Source organism: Chamaea fasciata, unplaced genomic scaffold (genome assembly GCF_029207755.1).
Source record: "Chamaea fasciata isolate MVZ Bird 193981 ecotype frontalis unplaced genomic scaffold, bChaFas1.0.hap1 SCAF_7, whole genome shotgun sequence".
Taxonomy (NCBI): domain Eukaryota; kingdom Metazoa; phylum Chordata; class Aves; order Passeriformes; family Sylviidae; genus Chamaea; species Chamaea fasciata.
Window position 1 is genome coordinate 28,810,926 of NW_027094092.1, and position 22,024 is coordinate 28,832,949.

Below are 22,024 nucleotides of genomic sequence, written 5' to 3' on the forward strand. Positions count from 1 at the left end.
ATATATGTGGCACTGGAAAATTGAATGACTCTTCCAAATATCTGTCTAATAGTTTTCTAATGTTAATTGTGCACTCCTTTGAATTCTGTAAAGCAAATATAACATCACTCCAGGCTCTAAACAGAATGCCAATCGACCATATCTTTAACCTTTAGAATCTTTAAAAGTACTTAGGGACTTGCCAATTTTTTTTTTTTATTTTGTCAGGTATGAGTTTGAAGTTGGGTTGGACTCCATATGGACTCCAGAAAAGAGGAGATCTGTTCCAACCTCATTTATCAATCTTATCAAGGCAAGGATTCTTTCTGCTCTTCCTGTCTACCTGGGTGGGATAGATGGAAAGTGGGTGGGGAAAAAAAAACTACCATCGCACTGAAATTTTGAGGACATGGTACTCTGAGCTGCGAATGCGAAGGAGAGCAACTGGTGAATCCACCATACACGAGAACTCTCTGCCCATGCAGAGTGGGCGCACCATCAAAAGTGCAAAAGAAGAATGTGTGTGGGAATCAGGCCAAGGCTCATGGAAGGCAGGGGCTCTTGCCTGGCCTCCCCTCCGTGTGACCCTCCACCAGCACAGACAACAACAAAAAGGAGAAGGAAGCAACTGAGGACCAGGCCCTGTGAGCTCAACAAGTTATGATATTGGGACTATATTTTGTTGCCTGAGCACACTTACCTTGCCTCACAGAAATGTTCAGATGAATGCAATAAGGTATTTTGTCTCATGGGTTGGCACCCCTCTCATCTGCCTCACTCCATTAGCAGTCCATATCTTCAGGAAACTCAGAATCAGATTTGTGTTCTAAATGGCATGAAACAGCTCAGAAATATACTCCAGCAAAGAAACCCTGACATCAAATTAGACTCTCTTTGTCTTCTTAGTTGTGGAGGCAAAATGGTGACAAAACAGCAGAATACATTCTAAGATGCCTTGATCCCACAATTTTTCATCAGGGCCAAGAGTAACATTCCTTATCAGACAGGCAAAGTTTGTTTTTTCTTCCCTACCAATTTCTTAGCACTGATTTAAGTTTCACACTGACACCAGCAAAACGGCACTTAAATCACAGCCCTGAGAACCAGCTACACGTATCCAAAGCTGAGCAGAGTTCAAACCTCAGCCCTGTGCTGATACAGAGTCTTTTCTGTTTTAAATTGCCCACCCACTCACTATTCCCAGCTGCCGAGCCACATAACGTTCAAAGACCACACACAAGGTGCAAGAGCAATAGGGGCCTGTTGAAAATTAAAGTGCAACAGCTTAGTCAAGAGGATAGACTCCAGCATTGCTGCCTAGAAAATGGGGGCAAGGAATGAGACGGAAGGGCAGACAGGACCGTGGGAGATCCATACAGAAAGCGATGGGAATCTACACTGGAGTGTATTTTGCAGAAATCCCCTACCATCAGCTCAACAGATAACAGAGACACACAGAGCTTCCTATAAGAAGACAGGCAAGAATCAGCTCAGAAAAAGAGCTGCTGCTTTCCAGAAGCTAGACAAGATACTAGGGTCGCAGGGTTTGTCCTCAGCTTGGCTGAAAGCACCTAGAGCTGGTCAAAAACCTTCTCTGTACCTTACTTCCCCTTCTTGAGCAAGTGTAAAATACAAGACATGTTTTGCTATGTCCATTGCCCCCAACAGACAACAAAACTGTCAAAGAGCTCTGGTTTCTTCTCTCTGGTGCTGCTGATGAAGGGACCTTGCTCTGAAATGCACTCATTTGAATGCCAAATAGTAGTGTCACCAATATCTCTTCATCCCCTTGAAAGAGCACATTGCTATTAAAAACTGTATATTACCCCTCTGTTAGTGGCACAAAGGCAGAAGTGGTTCAGCACCATCACACATCACAGTGCAACACACCCATTTTTTAGAAAATAGTGTGGTCCTCCTGCTGACTCCCAGCTAGTACTTACAGGGTCATAGGCAAACTAGTGAAAATAGACCGTATCCTGAACCTATCTGCTCATATGGCCAAGTTTGCAAAGAGTTTTCCACAAGAAGAGACTGTTCACCTCAAAGTGTTTCAAAAACATTCTTAGGTTTTGTCCTGTTGCTTCTATACATAAAGAATGTGTACATATAGATTAATACATATAGACTAATACATCAAGATTTTGTGCTTTGTCACTAACCAACTCTGAATACTTAAAGGCTGAGTCAAGCTGTACTCTAAGTATGGGCTATTTTATCCATCACTAAATGAAATGGCTTCACTGCTGAGACAAGGCAATGTTGTAACAGCACATGGCACAGCCCAGCAGTCTGAACAAGAAACAGCGATGGTGGTTTCTAACAGAAAGTGCTCAGCGTGTTTGAAGAGGCAGACTGCCAGTGCTCTATGGTGTCATCCTACTCCCTACTTCTCAGCTGGGACAGCAGCTAAGAAGAGAAGAAAGGAGGAAAGATGAAACACAACATGCCATGAACTTGCTCACTGCAACTCTGATTACTACTAGCAAAAGAAAGCAAGTCAAGGAGGCAGAGGAAGGAAAGACTCAGTGAAGTACCCCATACCAGGTACTCTGAGATGGTGGTTTGAACCCAGAACCACATAGGGTAGCTAGCATGTGTTCCTGTAATGATCTAAAACAGAAGCACAGATACAAAAGTGCTTGCAGCATTGTCAGGCTCTAACACATGATCCCAGGTTTGGGCTTCAGAACATGCACGACAATAATCAGAACAAAAGATACCGAGACTGGATCTTTGTAGTTAACTCTATTTCTCTATTAATTTCACTAACTTCTTAAAAAAAAGTGGGGAATGTAAAATAAAATATAGGTATACGTGCACATCATTTTGATCTTTTGATTCCTGTAAGAAACTCAGTGCAGAATAAAACCTTCCAGCACACAATTGCTTGCATCCAGCTTTTTGAAATATCCCACTGTGATACATATCAACCTTTTCCTTTTGATTGATAGACTTTGCTGGGGAAACACAGCAGAACAGATGTGTGTGCATGGGTGCCATCAAATTAATTTTAATGCACTTTTTTTCCTGCTCCCCCCTCCCACCCACAGGCTTATAAAGTTATTCTGAAAGACATGCGAACTCTAAATAATGGGGAGAGGGAGAGTGGGGATTAAAGCACATCTGAAGAAAGTAGTATAAAATTGCACTGAAAGCAAAAAACCCTCCCACCATAACCTACCCTTGTCCACCCTGTGTCAACAAATATGCAACCAATTAATGTAATTGCAGAGTTATTTATGGTGCACAGGAAAGTGTAGTCAGGGACCCTGAGAAACAAGGTTGTAGGGATAGGAACGCCTGGGTTTCCCCCTCACCCCCTCCTTTGCAGATGTTTAAGTTGACTTGTGGTGTCCATGTGTCTCATAACCAACAGCCTGTCTACTTTGCAGGTGTTGCTTGCTCTATGGGGGTGGGTAAAGTGGATGAAAGGAGACCTGGAAAAAAGTTGGCGTCTTCTGATTTCAAACTGTGACTGAAAGATATTGGTTGGGTTTAGATATTCCCCCTCCTACTCCCACCAACTTTGCAGGCTACAAAAGCCCATACTTAATCCCTTCAGATGACCCTTCCGACAGCAGCAACAACATTTGAACAACAGGGGAAAAAAAATTTCTTAGCTCCATGATTTGATTGTTCAGGGTGACAGTTTTGTTACTGTTCAGTGCCCTGCACAAGAGAGGTTTTAATTAGAGCTATTGAGTGGTTTGAATTGGCACAATTAGGGTCAGCATTAATGATTGCTGCATGTGTTCTTTTGAACAGTAAGGGCTTTTTTTTGCCCATGGACAGGAGGGGGTAGCAGCTAATGAACTAGAAGAGTGCAAATTATCTCTGCAAAGCTGGGGCAAGTGTAATACACACTGGGGATAAAGTGGAGAGCAGGAAGAGAGAACACAGCTTATGGGGCTGATCAAGAAGACTTCCCAGGAGTGTGCCGAGCACCATCAGTCTCCAGTGCTTTCCCAGGTGTTAAGGCTACATAAAGCACTGACAAAGATGTGTTTCTTGGATCGCAAGGAACACCTCAGAGAGATAAAGAATATGCAGTGTTTTCATACTGGAAAATACAAAAGGAGAAGGGGAAAAAGGGGGGAAACCTGCAGTTTGCTGAGAACAGTAGTCTGCTTCAAAACAAGGACATGCTCATGCAAATTGGTATTCCCATGAGGAGGCTTGTAGGCTTTACCCACCTCCCATTCACTTCAGTGTGATGCTGGATCAGTTCATAGGAACATAGCCACATAAGAGACAGACATATACATTTCTCCTGTGTATGTGTAGAAATGCCTCCCAAATACACACACCTGCTTTAGCAGCACAGCAGGTGGATGCCAGAGCCCCATGCATATGGCACCTCTGCCAAAGGCTGCCCCTTAGAAAACAAGAGTGTTCACAGAATGTCCCACTTAAAGAATAGACCTCTTGGGGGCCATACCTATGGTCTCCTCAGAACTTGCAGATCTCCTGAAATGCGTTCATTAGAGAGTCTCTTCCTGATCCACAGCCTCTGAAGCTCTTCAGAAATGCTCCTGCTACTTGTTAGGGAAGAGACATTTAGGTGATAGTGACAATACCCATGGGAGTGCAGGGACTCACTGGCAGCACAGAACCTGCCCCATTCTCATGAAGAACCTCCATTGCTTCTGGACTGTACATGTCCTCCCCAAAGCATGTGCTTTTTTTGCCTCAGGCCTACAACAAAGTTTTCAGAGCATTCTGCATTTACTAAAACAAGCTTTTGGTCAGGCATTAGATTAGAACCACAGGCCTCGCTTCACCTTCAAGGTACAAAAAGAGTTTGTTCATGTGCCAGCTACGCAGAGGTGGAGCTGCCCTCCCCCAGAGAGGCAACCATTCCCCACTTATATGTGCAACACATCTGTTTTTACTAATGGTGGGTTGACCCTCTGATATCAGAATCAGCCTAGAAGGCCCTTCTGGGTTCCAAAAAGCCCAGATAGGACTTCACTGCTAGGGGTACCCATGGGACTGTCTCAGGTGTGGCACTACCGGCTGAGCCAGATAGTGGCATTGACCTCTGGTCTGGCCCTGAATACCTATGCAAGCCATCAGGCTTGCTGTAAAATGTTTTCTCATTGCCTGCAGTAATAATGTCTCCTGAATGTGACCCAAAGATGGAGATACAATGCCAGGCACCATGCATCAAAGAAAAGGTTGATTCTTCAGTAAGTGAAGATTAGTTGGTAGAACAGAAATGTGTATGCTGTCTGAGGACTGATGCTTGTACATTTTTCTGAAAACATTTTCAGCCAAACTTTCTGCAGCCATCCCAGAGTGTGGCCACCAACGCCCAACCACTCAAATTTTTGAGGCTGAGCGTTGGCACCAGCCAAGGCTGCACAGCCCACCAGTTCCTTCATTGGCTAAACAGGTAAAACTGTGTACATGACTGGAGTGGAAATCTGGGTGGAATCCTGGGTGTGCAGTCTTGGCTGGGAACTAGCCAAATACTTCAGCTTTTATATATGCAAAGGAAGACAAAGGTGCTCAAAATATGAAGAGAATGAGACTCTTCGGTGTGGTTAAAAAGAGCTTTCTGTGCATCTCTATTATGAGATATTTTCAGATCTTTCAGCATCTCACTCTCTCTCTAAACATTACCTTCTCTTAAAAAAAATCCAATTTCTCTGGCTTTTTAAAGTAGGTAATATAAATTATGTTATTATTGCCTAGGATACACAGTAGCCCAATGTATTTGGGAAATAATTACAGGCCAAAATCTTGCCATGCAAACAGAGGTCAAACAGACTGTTTGTGCATAAAGAGCTCATATTCTCTAAAAGGCTTAATCCAGTAGGAATTTAGTCTACAACATGAAGATTTAAGCAGTGATGCTGCTGCAATCTATTTGAAGCCTGTAGATGAATACAAATCTAATGGGCACTCACAGCTAGGATAATCTCACTTAGTTTTCAAGGCAGAAAACTAAGGTCGACCCATTCCCCTTACGTGCGGGTTACCTACTTATTTGTGGCCTCACAACAAATTCTTTACCTTATTACAAATTTTGTGGTCCTCATGTCCAAGACACATCAGAGTCTGTCTCATAAAGGATCTTTCACCAGGTGTGCCAACCTCCAGGGCATAAATAGCCTAGCAGTGCCCAGCAGAGGTCTATGGCTGCCAGCAGGAGCTGGAGGTGAGCAGCTGGATAGCAGGAGGGCGAGAGCAGAGCTGCAGCAGTTGTCTCTCTTGGGAGCAAGCAGTGTGGCTGCAGGTGCTTCAGCTCACCCAGCACTCCTGAATGGAGAACAGTTCTCCCTGCCCTTGTCTGGGCAGGAGGAACGGGTTCCACTGGGGCTCAGCAGAGGTGCAAAATTGGAGTGCTGAGGGCAGGGCAGAGACACAGGCAAAGACCTCATGGGTGCTTTTGCCATTGGTTGCTTTCACGCCCTCTCCCCCAAGCCTCTCTCATAAGGACTTCAACTGTTCCCATGGCCAGCAATTTTGTTTGGGCAGGCATCCAGCATTGCCTAGCAGATCCAAAATGACACCTCACACATTCTTGAAGGCGAGAAAGAAACAACCAAGCTGAATCGTTTCACCACCCCTCAGGGTACTAGAGGTGATACCATAGACCTGCCAAGGAACACACAAGGACATCCACAAACATTTCACGACCACCTTCTTTGAGTCCGCTTTGTTATTAAACAGTTCTGGCTTTTGGCATTAGCTGGAAAGCAGAACATGCAACTGCTCAGACAGGACCTCTGCCTTGGCTTTCTTGTCATATATCCTCAAAAAGGCAAGGCTTTTCAGTAACAAGTTGATTTATGTCATCCAATAAATATATTATAGTCTTTGTATGGATCATTTACAAGCAAATAATAACTCTGCCGGCAGGAGAATGGGGCTAACACCATAGGCACCAAGCTGCCAGCTGGGCCATGGCCTGAGGCTGAGCTACCTGAAAAGAGTCTGGAAGCTAACAGGCAAGAAAGTAGATGTGATGTGGAAAGCTGAATGTGAGAGGGAATATTGTGAGAAGCTGGCAGAAGGTGGTGGTGTGAGGGCTGGCTGGATCCCTCGTGTGGTTACGGGGAATGTGTGTGAGCAACAGCCGAACCACAAGATAGCTGGAGTGGAGCAGTGGGGACATTCTGGGAAATGGGGCCTTGCTAGGCCAGCATGCCTGGTAACCATACCTGTAATAGCACATAAGCCTGAGCTAACCTGGTTAGCAGTATCAGAAAGAGCAAACTCAGAAATGGAGATATGGCAAAACCAGGACTGCGAGGGAAAACTAGTTAGGTGCAGGTTGTCTCTCTCTTGAGAGATTGAGAAATGGAAATGGAGATGCAGGGGTGGTAAAAAAAGAGTTCAAGGAACACAGAAATGGATAATAATATACACGATTCATGTGTCTGGGAGCATTTGTCAAGCAGCTTGACCACTGCAACTGGAGCCAGCAATGAACCAAACCTAGTGTTTCTAACCATGCCACCAGAGTCAGAACCGCTTCCACCCCAGACAGAGGACAGGGCTTGGAAGTGCAGGATATTAGCTGGACAGACAGATTGAGCATCCCAGCATAGCCAGTTTGGTGCCTGTTCCAGAGTGGATGGCATTAGCAACCCTCCACCACTGTGTAACAGCTAGGTTTAGGTGTTTTTTTGGTTTTCAGTTCAATTAATACAGGTAAACTATTGGAACTACAGAAGGCGCCTTATTTACCTTCAAACGCATGGTCTACACCCAAGAAAAATATTTTCCAGGAGAACCATTTGCACTGAGAAATCAGTATTGCATGTCCTCTGCCTTAGTGTAGGCACTGATTAGGATATAGAAAATATGCAACGAGCCTGTCTATGAAGTGATGCTTAGAAGTTCTGCAAGCAGTCCCAGAAGCTATAGAATGCAGAAGCTATAAATGCTGACTTCAAAAACTGGTCAGAAAAAAGCAAGTTACTCAGAGTGTACTTCATCTGAGCATTGGCTGAAGGTTTGAGAGACTTATTTTACTGAAATTAGTCAACTCATCTCCAGCTTGAGAGGAATATATCTTGTCTTTAAGCTCTACAACATTTAATTGTACCTCAGATCACCCATAAACCAGCACAGGCTGTGCTTTTCATAATTTCTCTGTATCAGTGTTTCCATTCCACTCCATTTCTGTGCTGCGGCCAGACCAGCACTACTTGTAAGCAGATCATCTAAGAAAAGGTGATGAATGACCCCACAGAGACTGAACTGTGAGATATGTCTCACTGGCCTGAATATGGAGCAGTGAATATTCACAGCCTTTTTTCGATGTTCCCAGATCTTCTTCCCCTGGCAGACCAAGGGTTTGTCCTAGCCTGGTGCCAGTAGCCCTATGCACCCAGAACTCCAGGTCTTCTTTCCCAGGGCAGACTTCTCCATCTCACTTTAGTGCTCCTGATTCCTTGCCCCCTGCTGTAACCTCTTCTAAAGGCACCTTTTGCTCCAGCCTGCTACAAGCAAAGTAAGTTACTTAGATTCTGTATCTAAGAGCACTTTGGAAAACTCCAGTGTTGCCGAGGCACTGGCAGGGGGCTGAAAGCAGCCAAGTTTTTTGCTGAATGCTCTCTCACAGCACAGAAACATGTGCAAAGCTGGACTGAGTATATCATCAAATTCATCAGATATGATAACCAATATCAACTGCAGAAGTGTTTGTGAGAAAGCAAGAGAAAGCTGGGGACCTTTAACAGAGCTGGGCAAATGAGCCATCATTAAGATTCTACACAATTTGAACTACTTATCCAGTTGACTCTTAATTTAATTTTAAGCAACATCCCTTTTGCCACCTCAGAGACTTTTTTCCCATGATTATTGGGATTTTTCAATATTATTGCCTTGATTTGAGAGAAGGGTACATTTTTCCTTTTGTCACATCAAGCTAGATTCTCACATTAAAAGGAAAAGTCAGGCAACCAAGTTGATTTTCAGCTGTGTCTGCTTTTAAATCAGAGCTCTTCCCCTGGTTAACCAGTGGGATGGATCAGAAGTCATGGCTCAGGATGCTTGGGGGTCTAGGCTTGATCAATAAGCTGATAGGCCTGAAAAAGGGCACCTGATGTGAGACAAAAGCACTAAGAAGAAAAGCAACATGAACTGCACAATAACTTGGGAATAGCATCAAGGAATTCTAGTGTAAACAGTTCAAATTTTTGTGGGTAAACCCATCACTCAACTCACAGTCACAACAAGCTTGTATTCAAGAGTTTCTGCAGCCTAGAAGGGCAACAGATCCTCCCATCTGCACCACAACTCAACCAGCACCTTTGCAAAGACCACAGTGTCCAGGAGCCCAGCCCCTTTGTCATCACCCTGGCCAGGCCCAGGCCCCATGCTTGGTACCACAGGCAGCAGGACTGCCTTGAGAAGGCATACATAATCCCCATATGACTTCTAAACTTCCCTCCTGGCTCTGATTTCTCATGAAGCCTGAGAACCTCTGCACTCCTTGGACATCCTTACAAGAAGGGGCAATTTGTTACCACAGGAGCCTATTTCACATGCAGCACCATGTTAAACAGCTGGTGTGAGGATTCTGTAAAATGTCAAGCTAGAGCTATGGCCTTAAGTTCCACACAGCTGACTGGGGTCACACATCTCCACTTTCTTCAGCTGTCCCATTTTCACTGCTTGCAAGTTACTGACCTTCCCTTCGCCCCATCTCCACGCCTGAACTAACACAACTCAACACACCCTTTCTGTAGGTTCGTACTATATAAAGCCATTATTTCTTATTAATATAGATATTGCTGGACTTAATGGCAATCAAGTTTTGCCCTTTTACCAACAATTTAACTGAGCATACCAGCATTGCCAGGTTACTTTAGTGCTTAAGGAGTGCCTTTCCCACACAGTCATCGCTATTTTTCAGATATTTACCACAGAAATCATCCAGTCGCCACAATCAGGACTACAGACATAACTTCCACTGCCCAAGCACAGAAGTTCTGTGTTCCCTCAGCCCCACAATATGCCTTGGAGGAAGCAATAGCCACCACCAGCCTTATCTCAAAAGGATGCTGAGCTAGTCTCTCATATAATTGTGAGTTACAAAGCAAAATAAGTAGGTAATTTTCCAACAGCAACTTAGTGCAATTCTGAATTTGAGGTGGGATTTCTACACTTGCCTTCATGGTTTCTGTGATGATATTTCATGTCCCCCCCCCACTACCTATTCCATCTCTCCAAGCCAAAACAGCCTAGGAAGAGGTTGATCCACTTTGCCACCCACAGAGATGTCTGCACTGCCAAACCAGCACCAGTGGCTATGCCCTTTTCCATCACCAGGCCAGCAAGAATCCAACCTCACATTCACATCCACAAGTATGTTTGCAATTAGAGTAACTTTTATTTTCATTATGTTATGTGAGACCCAAGTATTTGGGCTGCAGTGGTCTAGAGAGCACAAAGCTCTGAATCTCAGCAGGCATCTACACAGCACTCCTGCCATGCTGCCCAAGTCACAAGACAGGCAGGGAAAGGATTTCCAGCAAGGAAGAAAGAGCATAAGGGAATAGTACTCATGAAGTTCCATGCTTCCCCTTGCATCATTCTTATGAGTGTGAAAGGATATCAGTAACCTTGTCTATTCTCTGCATATAACTCCCCTGCTTGGATGCAGAAAGCCAGGCTGGCACAAGTAACGTAATTTAAGAACATCTGACCTCAGGCTTGGTAAATTGGGCCCATTGTACAACCCCCTGTCTATATCACTGTACATATATAGTACATGATTATGAAGCGGCATTTTTGCCTTCTGAACAACCTCCATGTGATACCCAGGAGATATTTCCTGTTCTCAGCACTGCTGTGACATTAACTTTCCCGCTTCTTTTGACTGTTTGTCTCTCAAGCTGAAGAGTCTAGAACTGGGAAAGCCACAGCCAAGAAAAGTCATTAATACAAACATCAGTAATATTTATGACGAACACTCAAAGAAAAGTATTCCACAAGGCATTATCTTGTTTTCCACATAGCTCAGTAAGGGCTAGAGCGCCTAGCAGCTCTATTCTGCTTCGGCTCTCTTCCATTTTTCCTCCAAGAAGCAAGGGCACCTCAGAGCAATGAGGATTTTCTGGCCCTTTAACAATCCCCTTGTCCGCCAGACTTCCTCCTTTCATAGCCCCCATGTGCTCCCTCCCCTCTTCCCCAGGGCTAGTTAATATGTGCCAAATCCTGACACCCTGAATGGTTTCCCAACGCCGACACTAATCACGTTTTCAGGAGCAGGTCAGCAGTGAAGGAGCTGAAATTCGTGTGAAAAAGTCCCTGGGATGGCCCCGATGCCTCACACCTGCATGCCCTATTCATCTGCACTGTTTACACATTGTCATCCACAATTAATTCTTTCCAGGGACGCTCCACTGCCTGCCCTCCCGTTGCACAGGGACCCCATTCTGAGCTGTTGTGTCTGTTAAATTGAGCATGGGGTGCTGCGATTAAATTAAGTTTTGTGGCACTCTCTCTTTCTCTCCCTCCCTTCCCTTCTCTTTTCTCTCCATTAATAACGATGCCTGATGGAAGATTGCTGGCACTGGAGTAAAGAAGTAATTACAGGCACTAAAAGTAGGGAAAGAAAAGTTTCTGTGTGGAAATGTGAATGGGGACATCTTTTCTGGCTAGCCGACATTTCTCTCAGCACGAGGTGGGAACCACAGCCACATGCAATTCCAGGGTACAAGCAGGAGAAAAGAGAGGAGGGCATGGGGGCACACATGATGATCTCCCATAGAGCAAACTGCCAAAATTTGGATCTGTGAGAGTCTTTAGCCACTGGCCTGAATATAGGTTTTCTTCAGCAATTGACGTTCTCACCTTTTACTACAGCCGCATTTGTGCATATATATGGCATACACCAGCCTGGCTCCTCTTCTCACAAAGTATCATACCCAAAGCTCCATGGAGAAATTCCCTGGCTAACAGGCGAGCAAGTCACCCCCTCACACTGGCACACTCCTGCGTTGTTGCATAAAACATGGAATAAGAATTGCTCACTGGAGATGAGAAGGAAAACAAGAGGACAGGAATTTGACCAGCTTCTGCAAAACCTCAAGGCAGCAGCTTTTTTTGCCAAGTATTTTGCTCATGCATGAAGTGGACAACTGGTTTTTATTACTGGGACCTCTTCAAAGTTGAAGAGCCATTTTTGCTGAAAACAGAAATGTGCAGCTTTCCAAGCAAGTAGAGCTGGATGGATTTGGTTTTACATCTTTGTTCAGCTACTTGCAGGACTCTCCATCACAACAGACTGCAGTACCACAGCACAGCACATGAAGTGTCCTCTTGGTAAGAAGGGCAGAGTTCAGACCTTTCCAGCTAGCAGACTGGATTAGAGTTACAGCCAAACTAAAGAGCAGCCTCTGTTTGCTCATGTAGCCATACACCCAAAAAAAAAAAAAAAAAACAAAAAAAACCCAAAACCAAAAACAAAACCCAAACCAAACCAAAAAAAAAAACAACAAAAACAAAAACAAAACCTGAAAATCGCCTGAAGTTCTGAGGCACCAATATCCAAGACACACATGAAACATAACAAAATTAATTGACTACAAGCACAGTCTTTTAAGGCTTGGCAAATAGCAGCCTCCCTGATTTTTATCCTATGCAAGAAAATTGCCCCTGCAAGACAAAAATCTTTATGTTGGCAATTAAAGAAACAGCCTCCTCATAAACACCAGTGTAAAATATTGTTGCACGCACATAGGGAACCTGCTGGATGTAAAGCACGTGCTACATCCCCCTCTAGTGCTGAACTACTACAGAATAACAACCTAATACTGCTACTGCTTTCATCAGGTAGAGCAGAGACTTCTGCAACAATCCATAATTAAACTCCATAAAAAACCCTGAAGGGTGGCTGCCACATGTGAAGGTACCTTTATGGGATGATTACTCTGCAGAAGATGGATTCACAGGGGCTGAGAATTCCAAGAGTCCTTACAATTAAAAAGACTTTGATACTTCCTAAATACCAATGTGAATCCAGGACAAATTTGTTTCATTGAGCAAGTCTCCTTATTCATGCTGTACTTCCTCTTAAAAACTAGGGAGCTGTACACATCGCACACCTAATCAACACCTATCCCATGGCATCACAGGACTTCAGTGCTTCATACCAAGAACCTGGGCAAAACAGCCCCTCCAAGAGCACCAGCTAGAATTTCTACCCTGCCAATCATCCTCCACCACAGCAGCCATGTCTTGCAGGCCTTATTCAGGTAAGGAGCCTGGCTGAGTCAGGCAGGGGGCACCAGCTTTCATCAGCTGCCTGTATTCTATTGCATTATCCTGCCTCACCTACTAGGACCATCAGGCCTGACACCGAGGGTGTACCAGCCCTACAGGTCTTCAAGGTGCATAACAGCTCACACCAGAACCATGCTGGCTGCAAGTCTTAGTTCTCAAGCACGCACGGCAGTGTGTGTTGCATGTCCCAGACTCTCCCATGCTTAGTGACACGGAGCTCTTCAGGTGCCCAGTCTACATTTACCTGGCATCCCTCTGTGCAAGAGTCACAGCTTGTTAACAGGAGAGGGAAGAAGCCAGAGAGCAGTCAGGCACCAGGGAAAGTCAGACCCAAAGAAGGCCCTGGGGGCTGGAGAGAGCAGAGGCAGGCTGGCTTCAGCAGGTTACCTGGTCAGGCTGGGTAGAGCTTAAGATTTACAACCAGCACAGGCAACAGATATTGATCTAGCTGGAATTGCCAACTGGATGTGGAAACACAGCAGTACACCGCAACACCAGCAACATGCTCCTCATCCCATCCTTCCTCACCAGCTGACAGCACCTGCTTACACAGTCCTTCCAACCTGTTACAACAGGCAAGGAGCACACAAATTTATCAAAAGGCCTCTGCGGCCTTCTGGCAAAAACACCATCACTCATCAGAGTGGTGCAGCTGAGGTTCCCATACCAGCCAGCCATGTTTCACCACCAGCTGCCAGCACTCTCTGCCTCCTCCTTTTATTGAGCCTTCAGGAGAAGTAAACTCAATCCTTCTTTCCAGGTGGGTGAAACTTGCTAAAGAACAGCTGAACATAGGTCTTTATAATGGAGGTGTTTGAGTAATCTTAGTGGCAGGTGTTGAGAGCAGCCCTGCCTATGCAAACTTGAGATGAAGGCTCTTAATTTATTTTCGTGAAACAGAACTACTAGTACCCTTAGTAATGTAACAATTATAAAACCTGCAAGCTGCATATCACCCTTTTCTCCCATTGAAACAATGAGAGTGGAGGATGTTCAGCCAATTATACCACTTGCCCAGTTAATAAACAATTCACAAAATTATGCACTGTTTTGAAGTGCTCTACAAACATATATTAATCAATCATTAAATAATTAAGATAACTCTCTGTTCTTTTTCTGTGGCACTCCCAAGTTGATGGATGTTCCTATAGCAACGGAGGAGCAGGACTGAGGGCAGGGGGAACGCAGGGCTCGGGAGGCGCTGCTAGCACAGGACCTTTGCTCTCCAGCCCTCCAAAAGTCACGCAGGGCAAGCGGAAGGGGGCTGCAGGAGGTGACATGCAGGAAGGAGGCTTTCAATTTTAATGGAAATTCTAACGATGACAGTCTATGCAAATAGGTACATGAAAGCGGAGAGGAAACAGACGGGGGGGAAGGGGGAGAGAAATTAACCCTGGTTCAGATTTCAAAGCAAAGCCAGGAATAATTTTTGGAGCTAAGAATAGTTGCAGTGCACCTTGTTCTCACTGGACTTGAGCCTTGCATAATCCTTAGACTCGGGGCCTGAAATTACAGCTGGGAGGGGGAGGGATGCTAGCCTGCAGAGTCCAGGAAATGTGGTTGTCCAGTCGGCAGCTCCATCACCTTTATGATTCCTTTGTGTCACCAAAAGGCACTATTTAACAAAGGAGCTGTCCTTCTGCTTTTGCAGGGCCCTTGCAGTTGTTTTGCAAATGAGATTGCTTGATTGGTGAGCAAAATCAGAGATCTTTTGAAGCTGTTGCCCAGGAAAGGGGGAGGGCAAGGAGTTCAATTATCCCTCACAGTAAGTAGTAGGATCTGCTTCATCCCATAAAAAGCTGTTGAGAATGTACCAAAGCAACTTCTGAACTGACTTTTATGTAAACTACATCAGAAATCCCAGGAAGACCTTAGAGCCACCTGCAGGAAAGAGCCGTGTCTGCTGAATTCCCACGAAACATTCCTGTCCCTATTGCAGCCCCCTCACCTCCCTTGGGGGCAGCCAAGCCAGAGGCTGCCCCAGCCCCAGCCAGCCCCCAAGCAGGCAAATGGGGTCTTCAGGGTCTTTAGTTTGTTGGGAAATCTGCTCAACAAACACCAAATGACAGCTCCTCCACTACATCCAAGGGTCCAGCCTGCAGACCTTCCAGAGCTTGTTGGTGTAGATCACATCAACACCTAGTGGGCACTCACTGGGAGATCTTTTTTAATGGGAGAACAGTTTCTGTAACACAAAAAGTGTCCCTGGGAAGACAGGGGTGCTGCTGACAAGAAATGTTGTTTTGTCACCGTGAACTGGAACAGGGCACTTTTCTCCAACTGCCACAATTTTTTTTTCATTTCAGTTGAGTTCAGCATGGAAAGCAACTTTCCCGAAAAGGTCTCTTTTTTTTTTCCTGTGCATGGAGCTTGTGGCTGAGCACTCACTGAGAACAACGTAGACCTTGCTCAGGCTTTCTGGGAGCCGGGCAGAGCTCCCAGGGAGCACAGCCCAGAGGAGAGAATAGGACCCAAACCCAAGGACAGGCACTGCCTATTTTAATGTTAAGCAGACTTGAAACTAAACATTTCATGTCAGTTCAACAAATTGAAACAAAACATTCCTACCTCAGAAATGTCAAAATGCTTCACTTTGATCCAAAAAAAAAGTCAAAACAGAACACAGAAACATTTCTGAACATGACTGTTATAATTCCAGGAAACAATTTTTCCTATTTTCTGCTCCAGTTTGTTCTGTTCTGAAAAACAGAAATTCAAAATTTCACAAAGCTGTACTTAGAACCATTTATCACAGGAGGGTCCAATACTGCCTATACATGCGTGTATGTGTGAGCACTCTCACTCCCACACACAGCACATCTACCATGCCTTTCAGTGGCACCCCCAGGACTCTCTTGGGGCTGGTTTCACCACCAAAGAGCTGCCCGGCCTCCAGCCCCATGACCAGAGAGAATGCCCTTCAGTCTGTAGGAGGCCCCATGTGCCTGGGAATATCCAGTACAAGTGCACTGTCAAACACAGGTGGTGGCTGTCCACAAGGTACCTTAAAAACAGCGTGTTTAGGGCTGGCACAGCCATCACTACCATCACCACAGGGTTCATACACAACCCAGTTTAGAGTCCTGCTCTACTCCAGGGCTGACCCAGGGTTTGGTCTGACTAATTTCAGACCTCATAGTTTGGTGTTGATGTGAATAACAAGAAACTGGTTTGAATAATCTCCTGTTTTGGGAGCAAGTGTTAAAAACAGCACATACTTAAAGAAAAGAGGGAAGGGTGTAGGAATTTCACAGCTTCAGTATAATTTGACCTGTGATGTTAGTTTATATTGCTGAGGATCCTCTCCCCTGAGCATAGTTAAGAACATGCTGATATAGAGAAAGATGACATGCTCCTAATCATGCACTGCAGGCCCAAGGTAGATCCATGTATCTACTTTCACCTCAGTAAGTGTAATCCTAATGCTGCATCCAGTAACAGTTTGATGACTTTGTATGGACACTCCTACAGTGTTCTTGCTGTCCAGCTGAGGGCTACAAATATGGCTGGCTGTGTCACTGGCCCCTTAGAGAAAGTGCTCCCAGGAGCTGCCTGTGCCAAGTAACAGCTAAACCAGGGAATAAAACCTCCCCTCTCTACCCGCCAAAGCTTTTTAGCTGTTCTGTTTCCCATTTGCTTAGGATAGCCTTCTTCTTCCAAAAAGCTAAAAGACATTCTAAAATATCTTTGTACGTTTATTTTTCACAGTCTTTCAGTGTTGATTTCCTATCCATGACATATCTTCGGAGTCCTCTGGTGCCAGGTCCTGTCTTATTCCTGTGAGGTGAGGACACTGTGAGGGGTCCCCTGTGGCTCTCTTGCACTGGTGGGATAGCTGACATGACCAGAATAGCCACATACACCTTAGCCCTCTAGACCAAACTGGCCAGGACTGAGACTCCATGCTCCTCTCCTGCCAGACTCTCAGCACCCATAACCTTGGCTTCCCTGCTATAGACCAGTCTTTCCCTGGTACCTTCACCTGGGGGGATTCTCTGTATCTTGGTCCCTTCCTAACTGAGGGGAAAAAAATCTTCTTTTAAATATTTCCCAGCCAGCATTTCTGCAAAACAGCACCTATCATCATCCCTGGACATACAGTGTTGCACCAGGAGATATATTTCCCTCTTGTATAAATAATGCATAATAATAATTTGTTCTGCTAATTCTCTGGTTCTTTCCAACACTTCCAAACTCATTCACTCTCTAACCATGTAAAAATAAACTGCAGGGACAATTCATATTGCATCTACAGCTAAACACTCTCTTGCATTTCACTGTTGCCCAAACAGTACCCTCTGGACTCATTCCCTGTGGGTTGGCAGTAGCTCAGGGCATACAGACTTGTATCTGATGCAAAATCAGTTTCTTGCTGAGACCTTACAGTTTCTTCACAAGGCTTCTGCAAAAGCCTAAAAGAACATGCAGAAGACTTTATCCACCACAGGGCTGTCCCGGGCTGCAAGAGGAGAGTGGATCTGAGATGGGCTGCCTTCCAGGTGATGATTGTTGCCACCTCCTAGAAACAGCTTGCAGCAGCCTTGCCAATTGCTGAGTTTCATCCCTAAATATAGGAAGGTTTTGAGCTTTATAATGTGATGAAGATGAGTAAGACATCTTCCTTGTAGGGACAAAAGTGTACTGACACTTTGTGGAAGCAGTGTATCACCTTTGAGAACCAAGGTATGCATTGTTTTAAAAACAAAAGATAATAAGATAAAGAATAACCACAGGATCAGAGAAGATCGGTGTGTAGGTTATGTTCCGAAAGTCTCCTCAGTGAAGCTTCAGATGTTGCCATCATCCCGCTTGAAGATTATTTCAAGACTGTACTAATATATGGATCTCGAGTTGGCTGTTACCATGGGCACATATCTAATCAAATGGGCCCTAATTATGCACATTACCCAATTTGGCATTTGGGAGCACTTCAGTGATGATACTTCTGCTTGTCTGACAAATAACATCATTATTCAGTAAGCTGCATATGTTTTAATGCTGGATTGTTGTTCTTTGATAAGAAACTGTCTAGCTAACCAAAGGTACTTTTCACTTGCAAAGTCATAACCATTAGCAACCAAGTTCAATTAATTACGTTTGATAAGCTAATAAATGTATTTAGGACTCTTTGTGCTATGTTCAGTCACCTTTAGAAAACACTTCATCATTAGTCACCAAAAAATGAAGCGTTCTCTTTTTTCCAAGGATGAGAGCACTTCAAAAACTTCAGTTTAACATTATAAATTACAATGCTATTTGCTTAAAAATAGATTTTAAAATTGATGCTTGCCTTCAGCTTCAAGACTAAAAACAGATTCTTTATATATGTCTTGTATTTAGAGAAAAGCAGGGAATTTTTCAGAATCATGTCAGAAAAAAGTTGGTGATGCTCATTCTCGTGGCTTCACTATATTAAAAATGTGTTCTCCCACCCTGCTACAATGCCCCCAGACACAAGCAGAAGGCAAGATTTTTTCCTGTGACACTCACAGAGAGGAGATTGCCAGCAGAAGGACAGTGGGATGGATAGTGACAGAGGTTGCAGAGCTGGGCCATGTTTTAAATAATCTGTGACAAAGAGCTGGGAGACAAGATGGGAACCTGACAGACTTGGGTCAAGGTCTGGGGGAAAGGAGCAATCCTAGCTGTGCATACAACAACACACTTTCCTTCTCTGTCTTTCTGCTAACTTTACCTGAGTATTTTTCTTATAACTATATTTAGGAAAAGGACAGAGAAAGACCCCTCTGGAGCTGTGTTGTTTTACCTTCAATCCCCATCATACCCACATAGCTGCCAGAAGGACACGTGGTTGGGAGAACCTACCAGTTAGAGCAGCCTCTTTCTTCCCCTCTTCCTTGCACTGAAATAATGAGAGAAGAAAGATACCTTGTAAATCACCAAGTTAAGAAGCATATCACCTTCTCTGCTTTTCTTCCTGTGACAAGGATTCCTCAAGTCTGCAAGAGAGAAATGTGCAGAGTTGAACACTGGAATGAAACAAACTCCTGAGCTGGAGGAGGAACTGGTAAAACAGAACAGAAAACCATGCAAACTGGAGGTGTCTAGTCAAGACTAGCAGTAAAAAAGTGCCTGTACCAGAGTCAACAATGGGTAGGTCAGACCATGACAAGACAGAGGAAGTACTTGGCAGGATGAGCCATGTGATGTCCAGATGGGAGATCACTGATACCAGCACAAGTTGTGGCAGGTTGGCTTTGGCACAATTCTTTTAGAAACCCATTAGTGAAAACAGCTGCTGATCAGAAAGAAGATGAGGATGTTCTTTTGCAGCCCCAGTGTGGACATACGAAATACTCCCAGTTGCCCTCTATCCTCAGCATGAGGACACCTGCCCCAACCACTAGGCAGGTGGTCTGCAAGGGCATTACTTACCTGGTGCTGTGTTGAGTGCTCCTGCTCCAGCTGCTCAGTTAGCTTTTGAGTGAGCCAGTAGGGTTGGAGTTTGTATGGCTGCCAGTGTAACATTACAGTTAGAGGCCGTTTATGTAAAATGAAACCCTTAATAATAAACCACAAAATAGTACTTGGAATATGGGTATCCTAGCTAAAGATGGGAGCGTATCATTCAATTCTGGTTGCAATCTGATTCGGCCAGCAGACTCTGTGCAAATCCATTTTGAAGTTTGCCAGTTGCTCTGTGACACCAGGCACCACACAGCCTCTTCTCCCTCCCCCAGCACCCCACATCATTAAGAGTAATTAAACCCTTGTGTTGTGGTGTCCAGGTGTCACAAGACACCTGGTAAGTCTCACCTCTAACTGCCCACTTGGCTGTGCTGAAATAGCAATGCTGCAGATGCTGCCTGTGGGGCTCAGTCCACTCCCACCTAAACACTGGGTGAGCTGCAGGCAGAGCACCCCCAGCTCTGCATGGCTTTCCAGGCCACTGTAGGGAGCTGCAAGTTAATCAGCAGTGCCCCACAGCAGGTCAGTACACCCAGCTATCTGTGTTTTCCCTTGTTTGTCATTTTCCATCAGCCTCCATTTTCCTCCAAATCCCTTTGGTGTACCAATTAATCCAGAGGGTTTTCATTTACTTGGGCTGTCCAAATCAGCAACACACGAATACCCCCCACAATCACTGCCAACAGCTCATAATACATTTTAACTGCTCCTCGGCCTTTGATGTGTTAGCCTTCTGGGCAACATTATCATTACCCTTTATATACCGCTGTAGGTGAATGCAGCACTGCACATGCTAAATGCAGTGGGTTTGCTTGTGCCTGAAATAAAGCACATTGTCCTAAGAACCTGCCCTCTTTGCTGGCAAAATCCTAAACCAGCCCACAATAAACATGAATAATATTCTGGGTTATGGAGCACTTGTTTTCAAAGTGGATGAGCAAATATGGGGAGAAACAGGACAAAGCAAAAGAGGCATTTACCTAGAGAGAAGCCTTAGTGGGAGAAAGAGTCCTGGTATATCTGGAAGTGTGGGCATCATGTCAGGGGAAGCAGATAGCGTGCCATGCAGATGTGCACATGCTGGAAGTACATATGGGATGGAATACAGCATTCCAGCTGAAGTATCAGATGCAGGTAAATTCACGAAAATATAATGGGAGAAATTTAGGGAGGCAGGATTATTGTGGTCCCAGACTAGGGCGTTCTTCACAACTTTGGAGACATCTATGGTTTTGAGGTGTGTTGTAATTGAAATAGCTACAATTGTATTTCTCAAGGAATATAAATCAGTGTGGGTGGCTGACAATTTGGAAGGGCACTCAGTCCAACTGGGAAAATGTGAAAACAGAGCCCTGAAAGGTTAGTTAGAGATAGCATGGGTTAGCTAAGGTTGGTTTCACAGGACTCACACGACCCACAGGCACTTAAAATAGAGGGGTGAATAAACAAGCCCTCTGTAATAAGATACTTTTGTGAGAAATGATGGAAATACAATGTTAATGTGTGTGCTTTATTTCAGGCACAAGCAAACCCACTGCATTTAGCAGTGCAGTGCTGCATTCACCTACAGCGGTACATAAAGGGTGCACCATATTAAAATACAGAGTCCCTAAGCCCAGTCAGTGAGGGAGGGCACCCAGATTTTGCCCAGGCAGCCTGAAGCCTCTGAAGTTTCCTACTTATCTTGCCAATTCTCTTACCAAAGGCAATAAACGGCTCCCCCAGTCTCCATGGTCACCCTCTAGCTGTAAAACAAAGCACTGCTCGTTGTTGCCCTCCTTTATCCGGAGGGCTGATATTTTATTTTTTATAAATTCAGATCATAACTTCCCTATTTGCAGGCATAATTCTGTAAAGGATGGGCTGGCCCATGCCCATGCAGCACAGACCTTGGTACAGTGAGCATGGCCAGCCTCCAGATCTTCCAGCTCTGCAAGGGGCTCATGCTACATTAAATTAGGACTACCTCAGAAAGCTAGGAGGCAGAGAAAGGGTCTACTTGTAGCATGTTGGTGCATTGGTCCCTGAAATAGGAATGAGCCCTTCCCCACTCCCCCTGAAAGCACATGGGGATAAATAGATCACAGAGAAGAGCTATTGAAACATGTCTGGAGGAGGCCTGGTTTCAAGCAGGGCATGGGACACTGAACAATAGCTGCCATTTTGAAGCAACTGGAGCCCAGAGCGCTCTCAAGGAGGTGACGGAAAACACTGTCGCAGGGTACGACCCTTGCTTGTGAAATAAACGGCCCCTGAGAGCTCATTGTGCAATGGCTGCTGACGTGCAAAGCCAGCGCTGAAAAACATCAACTGTGCTTTCTAAAAATATGAAAGAGCAGTGCCCAAGGGAGGTGGCTCAGGAAGG

General features: G+C 44.9%; 1 protein-coding gene across 2 annotated transcripts in view; it reads right to left on the bottom strand.

The window, feature by feature from the left end:
* SMOC1 (SPARC related modular calcium binding 1) overlaps positions 1–22,024 on the bottom strand; it is a 162,356-nt gene that overhangs the window by 135,943 nt on the left and 4,389 nt on the right. The window contains exon 3 of one of the 2 annotated variants that reach the window (XM_066188207.1): positions 19,057–19,093. The gene's annotated coding sequence lies outside the window, so the exon portion shown is untranslated. Of the gene's footprint in view, positions 1–19,056; positions 19,191–22,024 lie in introns of those variants that run through there. The other variant, XM_066188208.1, reaches the window with a different exon arrangement.